This window comes from Tachypleus tridentatus, chromosome 12 (assembly GCF_004210375.1).
Source record: "Tachypleus tridentatus isolate NWPU-2018 chromosome 12, ASM421037v1, whole genome shotgun sequence".
Lineage (NCBI taxonomy): Eukaryota > Metazoa > Arthropoda > Merostomata > Xiphosura > Limulidae > Tachypleus > Tachypleus tridentatus.
The window spans coordinates 59,760,793-59,774,306 of NC_134836.1; positions in this window are offsets into that span (position 1 = coordinate 59,760,793).

Consider the following 13,514-nt stretch of genomic DNA (forward strand, 5'->3'; position numbering starts at 1 on the left):
GTTCTTCAATATTTTCTTGTTTGTAACCAGAGTTGCTATTTTCCCTAATTATCAACTACTCAGTAATGGTTATATTTGAAGCTGATATTTTGAAACTTGGTGTTTGATTTTTTTTTTTTTACATTCCTAACTGAGTAATCGTTGTTGATTAGTTTTCACTGAATTTTGAAACAAAATTACGATAGAATTAAATATTGCTACGAATTTTGTGTAATTTATAAATAGCTACTTAAACGCGCGGTTTGATGGACTGAAAGAAAGGGTTATTTTTTTGACGAGAGTTTGTTTGTTTTTTTTGGAATTTCGCACAAAGATACTCGAGGGCTCTCTGTGCTAGCCGTTCCTAATTTAGCAGTGTAAGACTAGACGGAAGGCAGCTAGTCATCACCACCCACCGCCAACTCTTGGGCTACTTTTTTACCAACGAATAGTGCGATTGACCGTCACATTATAACGCCCCTTACCAACGAATAGTGGGATTGACCGTAACATTATAACGTCCCCATGGCTGGGAGGGCGAGCATGTTTGGCACGACTCAGGCGCGAACCCGCGACCCTCAGATTACGAAGCGCACGCCTAAACGCGCTAGGCCATGCCAGGCCTCTTTTGACGACAAAAAAAACAAGAAACAAAAATTGAATAACACAATAATTTTTCAGATGATTTCTTGTAGCATAATTTCACATGTAGTTTCCTATCTTGCCAACTTAGTTCTATATGATATATTTTGTCTAAAATCCGATTAAGAAGTTAACACACAGGATCAAATATAAAAGTTGTAATCATTTTCAAATGAAACTCAAAACTCGCTCACTTTCGATGATTTCACTATACTTCCCTATGAAGACCTGCAAACTATTCGGAGACGCTCCAATTTTGGGTTTCATTTAAAAACCATTTTATCCGAAATGATAATGAAACTTCACGAATTAATTATAATTAACGGAATGGATTATAAATATGAGCTGCAAAAAATAGTTGGTTTCGGATAAGGGCGATTTTTGTTTTACTTCACCACAAAAGCCGCGTAATAAAACTTTAAAATATAACACGTGGAATCTTACATAAATGGTAAACAAATTACTTAGTCGGTTGTATGACAACCAGAATACCAGAGCGACGCCACAAATAGAGATGATCGCTTGAAGGGAAAAATAATTATGCTTAGATTATTAACGGCTCAGTCAAACAACTGTTAGCAAATCCTAACGAAGATTTTTGGGACGAATGTTTTGCCCAGAAGCAATCTGTACTGTCTTATGAGTTTAGAATTTTCGAAGTCGTAACAGTACGTTTTTTTTTTTTTTTCTTAAATAACAGAAAATCAGTTAAAGTGTTAAAAATAACAAAATTTCGCTTTAATTACACAACTTCTAATTGAAACTCCAGAAAGATTTGTTAGTGCCTTAATTGTTGTTTTCCATTGAAAAGGTTAAAATGACCCAAAATGATTATGTACAACATTTAGAATTGCATTGCTACACTATACATATGTGCAAAGAATATATGTCGATAGAGAAAAAGAGATGCATTTTGTTAGGGTTAAGAATATGAATTAGGAAAGATCTCTGCATGGTCAGGTGGTTACAGCACTCGACTCGTAATTCGAGAGTTCCGGGTTCGAATCCCTGTCACACCAAACATGCTCGCTCCTTCAGCCGTGGGAGCATCATAATGTTACGGTCATTTCCACTATTCGTTGGTAAAAGAGTAGCCCAAGAGTTGGCGGTGGGTGGTGATGACTAGCTGCCTTCTCTCTAGTCTTATACTGCAAAATTAGGGACGGCTAGCGCAGATAGCCCTCGTGTAGCTTTGTGCGAAATTCGAAAACAAACAAACAATTACGAAATAACTCTTTATATTGGGTGTGTCACAAACAACTAGCTGTTTCAGGATTCCCGCAGGCGTAGTAAAGCACTAGCCTCACATGTATAATCCGTATTTCGCATGCTGTGAATAAGGTTTATTATTTGCATTAATTATCTGTTAATAACTGAATGATAAAGTTAAATAACGTCCAATTTGTAAACTTAATCTTATCCGCTTTCCAGACTGAAGCTAGTGTACTAATAATTGTAGAACAGCTCTGAGCGTATTGGTGTTACTTTGATATGTCAAAAGTTGTGTCCATGTTGGAATATTCGTTTGTTGTGTAAAAAACTGATATAAAACAGAAAGGATTTTAAGGTGGATAAAGTGGACATGAATGCATTTTTTGGGCTTTTTTTACACGTTAAACTTGTAGTTAAATAACATTTACTTTTTTACCCTATCACAAGTAAAGGGTATTTCATTTAAATAAGAATCGCTTTTCACAAATGTGAACCAATTTGACAGAAAATTCGACCAGAAAAAAACAAACAGGTTTTATATTACAAAAATTTAAGAGAAGAATGAATTAATAGATTATCTTAGAAAATAATTTTTTAATTAATAACACTTGGTACATTGTCATGTTAACACGAAAAGCATTGATAGTATTTGAAAAACGGGAACATTCAACACGAAAAACACATCATGCTATCGCTTATTTTGCATGTTTTATGCAAATACATATATTTATTTGCATAAGTGCAGTTTCATTGCTTCTCATATTTTTTTATGAAGGGCTAATCGTAATTTATAGGAACGATTTGCATGTTTGTCATTGTGGCAGATGAGAACCTTGGCGCCAAGAACTGTATGTGAAGCGCCGATATATTTATACAGGGTTAGATATTGTAAACAATGTAGATCTAAACCACACACCATTTGAAAGAAGGAACTTTTCAATGTCTCCCAGAAAGAGGAACAAATGGTCCAGCAGGGAAGCTAGGACAATAACTGGTTTCAAATTGCATCTCTAATTATTGAAGAAAAAAATTGAGAGTTGTAATTAAGAAAAATTCGCCTCTCATAAGAGAAACCGTAACGGTAAAACTGGACATATCTCCTGGTACATTTAACAATATAATAAATAGGTTTTTAAAGAAGGCAATCGATGGGAAACTCGCAACCACACATCGAAATCCAGGACTGTTTTGTTGATAACAGCATCAGAAGCTGTAGTCGTAGCAATTACTATATTTCTTGTCCAGTCCTCAATTGACCTTTTGTTTTTCCTGTTATGGACTTCAGCTTTCAGTGGAGACTCTTGGGAAAGTTGAAAAAAAAGATAAATGATGCGAGATCACAGTTTCGTGTTTGCAGTGTTTGTTTAATTGAAAATTATGGCTTTACGTTAGTGTAAGATTACACAGTTAACGATAAATAATCCAATTTTAAAGCAGTGTTGAACCTGGAATGTCGATCTTATAAAGTGTAATTAACCTTTTAATTTTATCATCTTGTACAGTAAATAGTATAAAATATTTTAAACAACGTAAGCTTTAAATAAGAATATATACAAACACACGCACATATATGTACATACAATATAGCCAAGTAGCATTGAAGTACAGGTGATGTACTCGCGTGAATCACAGTGAATGAGTAATTGTAGCTATTCCAGTTTATTACTAGTGCATCATCATAGAAAATATATCACCGCTCCCTGCAGTGGCTAAGCGATAAGTCTGTAAACTTATAATTCTAAAAACCGAGTACCCCCCAATGGCACAACGGTATTTCTGCTGACTTACACCCCTAGAAATCGTGTTTCGATATCCGCGGTGGACAGAGCACGAATAACCCATTCTATAGCTATGTGCTTGCTTAATTATGTAAATAAAGAGACCGGGTTTCAATACCCATGATTGGAGTAGCACATATAGTCTGTAGTTCAATTTTGTGTTCAATAACCAGTGATATACATTTATTAATATGAAACAAAAATGATACAGTGTATTAACATTTTAAACAAATAAATACAGGGTATTCGGAAAGTCACTGTGCAGTTTTGTAATCATATGTCTATTCAGTCTATTTCAAACCAGCAACTGATAGAAACAAAGTAAGAAGGATCCAGGCCTGTATTGATGCCAACAGGGGGTCACTTTCAACATTGTTTATAATTGTCATTCATTCTTATCTCCTGTATTCTATATTAAAACATGGCTGTTAATAAATATATAAGTGCACAGTGACTTTCCGAACACCCTGTATATACGTTCTTTTACGCTCTCGTACAAATATTAATGTATATGTTTTGAAACACTGTTCCAAACATTTTGTATTATTCCCCAGAACTCGGCCTAGTTTTTTGGCTTCCATTTAAAGTTCTCAGTTTCCATATAGGTCAATATGATACATCTTCAGGGACTTCGTGCAGGCCAAACCATAGTCTACATTCCCAAACTTCTAGATACTTCACTAACTTTCTGGAAGATGAATCTTATCCATGAGAGATTACGTAAAGAACAAAAATTTGTTGTTCCTATCAACAGTAAGGCGACATCGTTGTTGATTCGGCCTTCAATACTATTATTTGACAAACAGTCCATACTTATATTTGTATCTCAATATCCTACACTACAGGCAAAGCACGTGGGCTGCAATACTGTTCTTCTATCTCTGTCAACGAACAAACCACTTTTGACTGATGCCAAACAATTAGAATTGGACTCATTAAACAAGTGCTCACACTTAGTATTTATGTCCTACACTTAGAAGCCTCATGTTCATATTGTTTTGGATTGAATTAGTGCTATTGTTTGCCTTATTGTTTTGAAGATGGCGTTTACACCTTCCTTACAGCTAAGCCATTGGCAAAAAACTATACTGGGTTGTCATGTATTATGTAAAGATCATGCTCTGAGTTATTTAGCATTTCAATTTCGTGAGACTGAACTTTCGATTACTTCTATTATTCATGGAACGAATTTCAAGCAACTTTTTCAACGTGTTCTTAGAGCTATCTTTGATATGCGACAATGTTTCTTATTTTATCACCTGGAATGTCTTTTACCGGCGAAAATATTAATTTATACCTATTAGTCACGTGCGTTATCTGTTCTAGGAGCCATAAGTACGTTTGCCACACTACTGTTGAGAATAGTATGACTGTCTGTACATTTATAGATGTTACGCTGACACGGTATGTCTGATTGGTTGGGTGATACCCAATCACAGTGTAATTCATTAATATATTACTGTACTTTTCACACCAACCTCACAATAATTTCAACTTATCTGTTGGTATCGAAGACCCGGCATAGCCAGGTAGATAAGGTACTCGATTTGTATTCTGCGGGTTCGAATTCCCGTTGTACCAAAATGCTCGCCCTTTCAGCCGTGTGAGTGTTATAATGTGACGGTCAATCCCACTATACGTTGGTTAAAAAGTAGCCCAAGAGTAGGCGGTGAGTGGTGATGGCTAGCTGCCTTTCATCTAGTCTTACACTGTAAAATTGGGGACGACTAGCGCAGATAGCCCTCGTGTAGTTTTGTGCGAAATTCAAAACAGACTTTCTATCCATCGTTTAGAGGTTTATTTACAATATCGTATATCCCATAAAAGCTAGTTTATGTTATTAGTGCATATAAAGTAAACAACTTATTTTTGGAGGTAACACCCTTTTATGAGATGGTGTATTTGTGGTAAATTATATAATACTATATAATTATATAAAATCAGGAATACTGTTTACTATTACAGAACTATTTACTGGGTAAAAAAATTTTAAATACTTCGGACCCAAATTAAGAACTATGCCTGCTTCCTTCTCTCATCGTTCAGCAATCATACTTAAGTACTAACTTTACCATTTGAAATTCTAATCAGCACCGATTGACTTCTTTGTGTCAGTGTGTTTCGTTTTTAATACACTAATATTTACATCCTATCACACTTGCCAACTAAACAGCCATCTGTGTTGTGTATGCTCAGATCAAAAATACGTTTTCGGTCAGATTGCATTCATTACAATAAAATATTTATATACAAACTGAAACAGTTATCACACATGAAATATACAAAATACATCATCCCACAGTTGTTGTCTTTGAGATTCTAAAGCTAAACATTGGTTATCGTTCTTTAACTGACTTCGATGTTTATCACTTATGTTTGCGTTGTCGAATACAAACAGTGCCTTCATTGAATTTTAATACTGATAACAACGATTCTACGAGATATATGAATGACCCTGATGAAGTATATCATCTTGGTAGCCTAAGTTATTGACACGTGCTCCAACATGTAAATTAGTTCTCTTCAGACCAACTACGCTATTGGTTGAATGTGTTCCTAATCACACGTATATCATGAAGGACGAAGTACATGTGTGTGTTATTGCAAAATTATTCATGAAGAAATAACTGGCGATTAATTAATATGCTATTTATAGAAGAAAAGTAAACTGGAAATCATGATTTAAAACAAGTCTTCAAGTAAAGAAAGAAATTATGTAAACCTGGAGAAGGAAATCGATTTCATTGTATATGTAGATGGATAAACGTTTTCTGTCCATTTTTATGTTTCTGGGAAATGTAAGAGCATTTAAAATTGAGAAGGATCAAACTTGGTTGATTGTTGTTTTGTATTAAGCACAAAGCTATACAATGGGCTATCTGTGATCTGCCTTCTACGGGTATCGAAACTAGGTTTTTAGCGTTGTAAGTCCGCAGACATACCGCTGAGCCACTGGGGAGCAACTTGGTTGGTAAATAGTAAGTTATTCTGTAATCGCTTGGTGTTGTGTCTGAATAGAGAATGTTTGTATGCACAAACATGTATAAGATGGTAATGTACGAGGAAGGTTGTAAGGAGTTAAAAAAAACAACACGTGATATTACCGAGAGGTTTTGAAGAAAAATGACCGCGATAATTGACTGATATTATAGTATTATAATATGGTATTATAATCTATAATGTTATTCCAAGAATAAGGCAAAAAAAAAGGCATTACTAAATCATCTAAAGGTTTTCTTTGTTTGTTTTGAATTTCACGCAAAGCTACACGAAGTTTATCTACGCTAGCCGTCCCTAACTTAGCAGTGTAAGACTAGAGGGAAGGCAGTTAGTCATCACCACCCACCGCGAACTCTTGGGCTACTCCTTTATCAACGAATAGTGGTATTGACCGTCACTTTATAACGCCCCTACAGCTGAAAGAGCGAGCACGTTTGGTGTGATGGAGATTCAAACTCGCAACCCTCAGATCACCTTAACCACCTGGCCATGCCGGGGCCTCATGTCAAGGTATAGACCCAATTTGGCAGAGAAAAGTAAATAATAAATGCTCGTTAGAAACAAAGTAGTTTCAGTATGTAGGTGTATATAGCGAGCTAAGAATGACCCACAAAAAGACAGATTCACAGGAGCAGAGGTAAATCATAAGGTAAATCATCTGTGGTAAAAATTAGAATATGAAATACTTCTGTAAGAAAATGGATGATTTGAAGTGACATCATATTCTTATTGGATTTAAATTTTCATTTTAAATGCAAGGTCTTGATGGACAGAAGTTAACACTTCTATACAAACAAGCAGAGTTAACGACATATGGACTGGCTATGACAGGAAAATTTATTTGGTTAGTTTAGAATTTTCCAGCAAATCTACAAAAATACGTAGCTATCTTTATCTTTGAAATAATGGATCAAACAGATGGCACCTAATCAGTAGTACCCGTCGGTGACACTCGGACTACTCTGTGTGATCAAATAGTGGGGTTTGACCGTAACTCTCACAATACACTCGCGTCTCAAAGTGTGGATTGCATTTTTTGAAGGAAAAGAAACTGAATCCTGAAATTTAACATGAGTAAACGACTTACTACCTTCAGAAGGCCACCTAGGAACAAAGAAGGCAACAAAAAGAAGGTTTTCACTGGAAGAATTATGAGTTACGAAGAAGATAATTGTGTAGTTTTTTCCGAGTACAGCTGTATGTGAAACGTGTCACGGTAAGTATGTGGGCATATAGCGCTAAATATTGGGTTTCGATACCTCCATTTGTCAAGGTACAGATAGCTCTTTGTGTAGCTGTGTACTTAAGTCCAAACAAATAAACCACGAAGACATGAGATATTCTGAATATCTAGAACGATCTCGTATTAATGTAGAAATTTTAAAAGACTCCAGCTGTATAATTGCATCAAGTGCTGTTCTACTGTAAACCCTCTTCAGCGATGACACAAGTTCGAGGTTAGATGATTTGTATTCCGGCAATTAATTAGTACAATAGAATCACATAGATTGTTTCTGGTGCGATTACTTATTTACCTGAATATCGGGTGCATTAGCACGCAAGTTAAATATACTTGAAATTAACATGACGTACAGATAGACTGAATGTGCTATTTCTGAACATTAGCTCCTTTTATGACTGAATTTTCTCACACAGCTCAGAGTAACAATTTGACATTTTAACTACATCTGTAGAACATTACCAAATGTTCACTATTTACCTGTAAAATACGATCCCGTTTTCTCGTTGAATATCAAAATACTCTTTCTTTAACTCGTATATCATATGCTACGATTTTTTGTGCTTTTGTTTTCAGTGTTCTAACGTTAAGTAAAGAAACTTCGATATAGTGAAGTAATGTACACTAACTAACAAACGTGTAATTATATTCTCGGCTCGTATCGAGCGAGAACAGGGAATGTTATCCATTTGTCTCGGTTTTCGTAAATAAATTGAGGCCTAGCTGTCCCTTGACACTACGTGATCAAGTAGGCGTTGTGAAACACATATTGATCGATGGATCAATAGATAGATAAATAGGTAGGTGCAGATGAACTCGAACCATTAGGAAAATTCAATGACGTATTTATTGCCGAGATTTTGGCGCTAATAATGTTTACCTAAGTGTGTAGGAAAATGTTGAAATGGAGACAGCCTAAGGCTAGATTCTCGCATTCGAAGCACAGTAAAAACACATACATAAGTGCGTCTTGTACATTTTCATATGTTTCATCATTAAGTTTTAAAATTATCATTTTACTTCGATGTGACTTCCAAAAGTGTTTGTTCAGAAGTAATAACTTTTTCATCCAAAACTTACACTTCACTTAACTAAATAATATAATACCGATTTTAAATTAATCAGTAAATAAAACTAAAATGAACAATTTACAAAAAAATAAACCTTTATTTTAAAATTTTGGGAACAGATATAAGAGATCTTAAGATAACCATTAATACAGTAATGATTCGTTAAGTTTTCAATAACATGACAAACATCATTTAGTTTGAATTATGTCAGCATAATGACATCATTAAAGTGACAACAATAAATACATTCTTATCTTCTAAAATGTTCTTATATCCTGCAATTTCCTTATTATTAATTTCTATTTCAAAATCGATTTGTTGAATGGTCCTATTTAGAAGATAAAGTACCTCGTGACACGTAACAGCACAACACGTTGTTGCTTTTCATACAACCAAAGTTTTTGGGAATTTGTGCTACAGAAGATTTTCAATGTCCCCAAATACGGCATCTCTTTCTTTTTGGTGTAATGTTTTAGCACAAACTGTATTATTATTATTAAATTACAAACGTATTTTGTGTACTTCCTTCAAGGGTCTGAAAAGTTTCGTACAAATATAAAGTATTGACTGTGCGTCTACAGCGTCTTTTATTATTTTAATAATTCTAGTTGACGGATATTCTTAATGTATTTTATTTATAATTCACAAGTTCGTATACCATGTATATATATATATATATGTGTGTGTTTTTAGACCCTCTCTAAGATGAAGATATGTATAATACTATAAATGTGATGCCCGTTTTCTTTGCCTTTGAGGAAAGTTTTTTATGTTTATGTTTATTTGGAATTTCGCGCAAAGCTTCTCGAGGGCTATCTGTGCTAGCCATCTCTAATTTAGCAGTGTAAGACTAGATGGAAGGCAGCTAGTCATCACCACCCACCGCCAACTCTTGGGCTACTCTTTTACCAACGAATAGTGGGATTGACCGTCACATTATAACCCCACCCCCCACGGCTGAAAGGGCGAGCATGTTTAGCGCGACCGGGATTCGAACCCGCGACCCTCAGATTACGAGTCGAACGCATTAACACGCTTGACCATGCCGGGCCCCAAACATTAGTTCTCCTCCATATAGGTAGACTTTTTTAATCAAAAGTTATAAATAGTATTTTTATAAATCTTTGGTAAGGTTGCAACAAGGTTTAGCCGAATGACTTGTCCGATATGCGAACAAATCGATAATGTTTTAATCGAAGAGAACATAGTCATTAAACTATCCGTGATGTGAAGTCTACCCCAAAAGGAAATCAATAAAATTTTAATTATACATGAAATGTTAAAGTCTTCTAATGTTCCTTGTATGGCTTCATCTTTAAGTTTCGTAATCGAGTTACTTCGGTTAAACCATTCAGTGGCGCAGTGATATGTCTGTGGACTTATACTGTTAGAAACTGAGTTTCGATATCCGTTGTGGGCAGAGCACAGGTAGTCTTTTGTGTAACTTTGTATTTATTAACAAATAACTATAGCAGTCTTTGGTTGCTTTGTGTAACTTCTTATTTTGTAATCTTGGCGCATGTCTTATGATCTTATGCGTGTATTTTAACTTAGTGTTATACAACGCCGATGTATTAAAAATCTGTACATCCATCGATCTAGCTAGACTCATAAAGGATAGTGTAGTTTGAAAATTCCACCGTCAATCAATTTGGGTACACGTTTCATTATTAATGTAAACAAATGTATTCTGTCACATACTAAAACACTAGAAGGTTAGCAAACCATGACAACTACAGTCGGTCTTCAGCAGTTATAAAAATAAACACAGAAATAGTCACCATACATTTAGCTTCTGTGTTGTTGAACATGGAAATTACTTTAAATTATCGCTGTTCCAACATTTCTTGGTAACGTTAGTATGGCATGTTTATGTTTTAATTAAAATAACCAATTAATTGTTCATGCCAAAGATCTGTTTCTAGTGGTTCAGCGGCAAGCCTCAAAGCTTGTAACCCAAAAGTTGAGTTTGAAAGCACATTGTCTTGTTTGTTTGAAAGCTTTGTGGAAGGCTACACAAAAGACCTTAAACGGAAAAAAAAGTACCATATAACATCATTCTGGACTATTATCGAGTTTTCTTGTTCAGAGGTGACCTACTTTTACAAAAGCCGGTTTCACTGTTTTGGATATTAATGAATAATGTGCTATTATCTGTTCTTGTAAAATGTGTAATACATGATGGAGGGATTTACACATTGTAATAAAAGTTAAGAAAAAAACAACATTTACACTGCACATAAATATAACAGAATAGATTTGTGCTTAAACCAAATACCTGAATATCATATATTCTTTTGTAGTTATCTGAAGTGTAAAGGTGGCTTGTTCTTGTTGTTTTTCAAACTTTTATCAAAACGCACAAACCGTCTCTGATTTTGAAGTTATACACTAGAGGGAAGTCAACTTGTCAAAGTTGTCAACTTGTACTTTATTAGTAAAAATGTTAATACCTATCTATACCAGCCGTTCTGAGACAAATTTTTTTTTTTTCAAGTGGGTTTCTCGTCATCAACGACATAAAGATATTGGTTGCTCGTCCGATCTGTCACGGATTTCCTGTAAATGACATTAGTATATTACTGGAATTAGAATATTTGCAGAGGAGATATTAATATTTCTTATCTTAAACGTTAGTACTTTTAGTTCCGAAATTTAACAGAGAGGGCGTTGTGTTCTTTATTTTCGAAAAGGTGAATAGTGTTTTCGTATAATAAAGCCACAAAGGGCTATCTGCTCAGCCCACCGAGGGGAATCGAACCCCTGACTTTAGCGTTGTAAATCTGGAGACATACTGCTGTACAAGCGGGGGGCGAGGTGAATAGTACCTGTCAAAGCAATATTTATGTTTTGCTAAAAAATTAGGAAATCCTGATATTCGTGCGTAACTTTATAATATCGCCAGATACAAAATTTGTTGATAAGCTTTAAGGAAAACATTAATTTACTTAATTTAGAAATGTTTTATGAAAACATGTGCATATTCCAAGATTTTGACGCACTTTAAGGATACTTTAAGTTTGTATAAAATATAGTTTTGTTTCGTTTGTTTTGGAATTTCGCACAAAGCTACTCGAGGGCTATCTGTGCTAGCCGTCCCTAATTTAGCAGTGTAAGAATAGAGGGAAGGCAGCTAGTCATCACCACCCACCGCCAACTGTTGGGCTACACTTTTACCAACGAATAGTGGGATTGACCGTCACATTATACACCCCCACGGCTGGGAGGGCGAGCATGTTTAGCGCGACGCGGGCGCGAATCCGCGACCCCCAGATTACGAGTCGCACGCCTTACGCGCTTGGCCATGCCAGGCCATATAAAATAAAAATATATTAAATGTATTCTTATGTACCTGATTAAAATAAAACAGCGAGGTCAGTTAGCCATAAAATAAGAAAAAAAAAGGTATTTGTGGATGTTCGTAAAACCACACTCGGTGGAGTGATGTGTGGTTAAACCTAACAGCTAGAAATGTTCAACTTGAAATTTTAATTGCTATAGGATTTCGGGCAAAGCTACACGAGGGCTATTTGCGAAGACCTTTCCCTATTATAGCAGTGTAAAACTAGAGGGAAGGCAGCTAGTCATCACCACCTACCGCCATCTCTTGAGCTACTCTGTTACCAACGAATAGTGGGACTGACCGTTACATTATAACGCTCCCACGGCTAAAAGGACGAGCATGTTTGATGCGATGGGGATTTGAGCCCGTTACTGTTAGATTACAGGTCGAATGCCTTAACCACCTGGCCATGCCAGGGCCTAACTTGAGAGGTATTCACACACTGCAAAGGTAGATAAATTGTTGCCAAGCTGTTAATATATCTCAAAGGTTTGTTTTTTTATTAAGTAAAAAATGGTCCCACACCATGGCCATCATAGGAATCGAACTCCAGACTTTATCATTATAATCATTTCTGTTTATTTCTGAGCCACAGAGTAATTTCACTACGTAATTTTCACATAGATATATTTTCGTAGATTGTATAGCTGTTATTTATGGCTGGAGCTAATAAGTCACAAAGTAATATGAATTTTTCACAGGGAACGACATTCATTTAAATAAATGCACTTGATTTCTTGCAAAGTGATACACATCATTATTAATGCAGATATAAATTGATCTGGATGTTATATCCTCCACATATTACTTTTCACAAAAATTAACGTAGTTCAAGTACATTTTAAAAAGGAACAGTACGTGTTATACCTTTAAAATTATTACAGCGGGTTATCGAAAGAGAATAAAACTTAAGATGAATACATCCTGTACTGGAAGGAACAAGAACAGTGAAACAGATGTCCTCCGTTCACAAACTTTACTTTTTACGTACTTTCACAAACCATTTATTAAATGTAAGTCTCAGTTGCTGAAAAGGTTTGTACACTTTGAGACAAGGTCAAGAAATCAGCCTCTGAAAAAAATTGCTCAGGAGAATGAAAACTTATAAACGTTTACCTTGCTCTTTAAGACTTGGAATAGGTAGAGCATTATTTACACTGTCTTTTTTATTGTTGTACGTATGCATCACAGAGGCCTGTTCTCGTTATGACTTGGAATAAGTAGAGCATTGTTCACATTGTCTTCTTTAT